This window comes from Mandrillus leucophaeus, unplaced genomic scaffold (genome assembly GCF_000951045.1).
Source record: "Mandrillus leucophaeus isolate KB7577 unplaced genomic scaffold, Mleu.le_1.0 Scaffold204, whole genome shotgun sequence".
NCBI lineage: Eukaryota > Metazoa > Chordata > Mammalia > Primates > Cercopithecidae > Mandrillus > Mandrillus leucophaeus.
In genome coordinates, this window is record NW_012102077.1 from 1,305,209 (window position 1) to 1,309,196 (window position 3,988).

The following is a 3,988-nucleotide window of genomic DNA, read 5'->3' on the forward strand; positions in this document are numbered from 1 at the left end:
TCTAAGGCTTTATGCTTAATCATTTGTGGTGTACTAGCTGGACTAGCTTCAGGAATGTCAGTGTGTTCCACCATTAAGTTCAGATTGTCTCCTACATCGAGATAGTGGTTGTTGTTACAGCTATCTTTAGAAACATGTCTAACTTTTAAAGACATAACACACGAATGAAGAAATTTAGATTCTGGAAAAAAGGTCCGTAATGCTTGACAAAGAAAAATGTTCTCCGAAGGGTTTTTGGATTCTCTTCTCTCATGCCGCCTGACTCTGGGCTCATCTCCTTTTTTCAATTTCTCTTTTTAATCTGTTTACATCTTTTACTAGTTTATCTACTGCTTGTTCACTGTCTTCCACTTTTTTGCATATACTCTTAATTCCTCTTGTAATGAAGCATACATTTCATTTATCTTATGTACCTCCCGCAAGGATCCATCTTCAAAAAAGTTAGAGCTGTGTGTTTGTACTGCTTGGCTAAAACCAGCGGACATACGAGAACCTGATACAGTTTTATAACCTAGTTGTTCACACATGCCCAAATTGGCAACCACTAAAGGTACCCTGTGAAAAAGTCATTTTCGAGGTTTATATAAGGCATGTTCCAGTCAATGAGTAGAGCAGCTTTCTGTTATGATACTTGGTGTTCACAGCAGAAAAACAAGGTCTTGGTTTGAAAAATGCTCCTGCAGGTTTTTGTGAAGCAGTCTCTCTCTAAATGTGATGATCTGATCTGAATGACGATGGAATTTGTACCAACCCACCACATTCTTTGTGACATTTGATAATATTTTCTTCAGTGCTTGCTCCTTTACTTCACCTGAAGAATTATCAAAGCTAAAAAGCTGATAGCATGGAATATATTTCTCAATGTCAATTGTATAAACAACTTCAACATCATCCATTTGGGAATCAGTAATGCTATTTTTTTTTTTTTTTTTTTTGAGGTGGAGTCTAGCTCTGTCACCCAGGCTGGAGTGCAGTGGCCGGATCTTGGCTCACTGCAACCTCTGCCTCCCAGATTCAAGCAATTTTCCTGCCTCAGCCTCCTGAGTAGCTGGGATTACAGGTGCCTGCCACCACGCCCAGCTAATTTTTGTATTCTTAGTAGAGATTACAGGTGCCTGCCACCACGCCCAGCTAATTTTTGTATTCTTAGTAGAGACGAGGTTTCACTGTGTTGGCCAGGCTGGTCTCGCACTCCTGACCTTGTGATACGCCCACCTCGGCCTCTCAAAGTGCTGGGATTACAAGAGTGAGCCACCGCGCCCGGCCCCAGTAATGCTATTTTTGGCTTCAACTTTTACTTCCCCAAGAATACCGTCTCTGAGTCCGTGCTGAGGTGCTGGAAGGCGAGTGCCCCGAGCACAAAGCCCCAGAGGGCCACCGAGGCGCTCTGGCCCTCCATGCTGCCGCCGCCTCAGGCTGCACGAGAGGGCCAAGAAATAAACATTTTAACAGCAGTATTCACCAATGTGAAGGGGTGGCCTGCCCCTCCACACCTGTGGGCGTTCCTCATTAGGTAGAACGAGAGACTTGAGAAAAGAAATGAGACACAGAGACAAAGTATGGAGAAAGAAAAAGTGGGCCCAGGGGACCGACGCTCAGCATACAGAGGACCCACGCCGGCACGGGTCTCTGAGTTCCCTCAGTATGTATTGATCATTATCTTTACCATCTTGGAAAAGGGAAGTGGCAGGATAATAGGATCATCGCAGGGAGAAGGTCAGCAGTAAGACATATGAATAAAGATCTCTGTGACATGAATAAGTTTAAGGAAAAGTGCCTTGATACGCATATGCAAACATCTCCATAAACCTTTTTAGTGCATAAAGAGCACCTTCAGCCCTAAGGCAGTTTTCTCCCATCTCAGTAAACAGAACACACAATTGGGTTTTACACTGAGATGTTCCATTGCCCAGGGAAGGGCAGGAGACAGATGCTTTTCTCTATCTCAACTGCCAAGAGGCCTTCTTTCCTCTTACACCAGTCCTCCTCAGCACAGACCCTTCACCACGGTGTCAGGCTGGGGGACAATCAGGTCTTTCCCTTCCCACGAGGCCATATTTCAGACTATCACATGGGGAGAAACCTTGGACAATACCTAGCTTTCCTAGGCAGAGGTCCCTGTGACTTTCCGCAGTGTATGTGTCCCTGGGTACTTGAGATTAAGAGAATGGTGATGACTTTTAACCAGCAAGCTGCCTTCAGGCACTTGTTTAACAAAGCACACCCTGCACAGCCCAAATCCATTAAACCTTGAGTCACCACAGCAAGTGTCTCTTGCAAGGACAAGGTTGGAGGTAGGCTCACAGATTAACAGCATCTCAAATACAGAAAAAATGGAGTCTCTTATGTCTACTTCTTTCTATATAGACACAGTAACAGGCTGATCTCTCTTTCTTTTCCCCACACCAATGGGTTACTTAATTTTTTTCAAGGCTTAATATATTTAAAATGTATTCTGAGTTTCAAACAGGTTTTTGTTCAACTCTTCAGGAAGGGATCTAGATAATAAAAGATGTTTAAAAATGGAAAATCAGAAACCATACAAAATTATTGTTTCTTTTTCTGTAGCAGCTTTATCACACCAAAAAAGATGTTTTATTTTTAGTTCTCTTTTATTTTCTTGAGACAGGGTCTCTCTCACTCTGTCACCTGGGCTGGAGTACAGTGGTACAGGAGAATAGCTTGAGCTTCAATCTCCTGGGCTCAAGCTATCCTCCCGCCTTAGCCTCCTGAGTAGTTGAGACTACAGGCACAAGCCACCATGCCCAGCTGATTTTTTTTATTTGCAGACAGGGTCTCCCTGTGGTGCCCAGTCTGGTCTCAAACTCCTGGGCTCAAGTGATCCTCCCACCTTGGCCTCCCAAAGTGCTGGGATTACAGGCGTGAGCCACTGTGCCCAGCTTGTTTTATTTTTAGATGATAAAAAATGTTAAATCATCACCTTCAGCTTGAGGTATATTGATACTGTATTTTATTCCATTACAAAAATATAAATTTAGTGCTCACATTTAATGTAATTGTTCCTCCATATAGCATCAAAATAAAATAGTTATATTATTCTTTTTTTTAAAAATTTACTTTAAATACTGCGATACATGTGCAGAACATGCAGGTTTGTTACATAGGTATACATGTGCCATGTGGTTTGCTGCACCCATCAACTTATCATCTAGGTTTTAAGCCTTACATACATTAGGCATTTGTCCTAATGCTCTCCCTCCCTTCCCCCCCATATTAATTATTCTTTACTTTGCACTTACCTTTCTGTTTCTATTGAAACATTTTTCATGTCTCATTGAACCTGACACCCGAAACATGTTGGAATTTGAAGAGCCACTTAAAAAAATACTTTGTTCTATTTCCACTTTTCTTGATGAGACCTAGGGTTCTGACCCCAAAATTATTTTCAGTTTAACTCAAATGTGATCATCCCTCAATGTTTTTGCCATTTTGACTTCATATTTCCACAGTTTCATTTTTCATAGTTCCATTTTACAAAAATAATTATAGTAATAAGTTCATGCTAAATTCCTTTAGTCTGTCACACATATTGATCTCTTAATGTAGGTGCTGGGTAACAGTGATCAAATGATTCCTGCCCTCCTGGACTTTCAGTCTAGTGGTAGAGAAAAATAAAGATGGAGGAGAACGTGTAAATCCAACAAGTAGCTTGAAACTTCAATACATTTCACTCATTCTTCCAGGCTCTACCATCTGGTTGCATATTGTACATTGGGAATGTTTCACCAGCCTCAATTCCACTGTTCATTATGTGGCCCGTATGTGACTTAGATGAGACACATTCTTACCCTTATCTCTCGGGGCGAGCCTCAATTGGCTTACGACATTTAAAGTCTCCTTATACCTCTTGCCACAGTGCTTGGCTTAGGCCTTAGTCACTCAGGCGCTTAAACCAAACAGGCCATGGTTTGAAGCTCAGGACGTTTGCTCTATAATTGAGGCAATTGTCATCTCTCTCTCTTTTTTT

The 3,988-nt window shown here is 41.9% G+C and overlaps 1 pseudogene; it reads right to left on the bottom strand.

Moving 5' to 3' along the window:
• Nucleotides 1-326: 326 nt before the first annotated feature.
• LOC105539388 lies at nucleotides 327-1,399 on the bottom strand (annotated as a pseudogene).
• Between the last annotated feature and the right edge of the window lie 2,589 nt (nucleotides 1,400-3,988).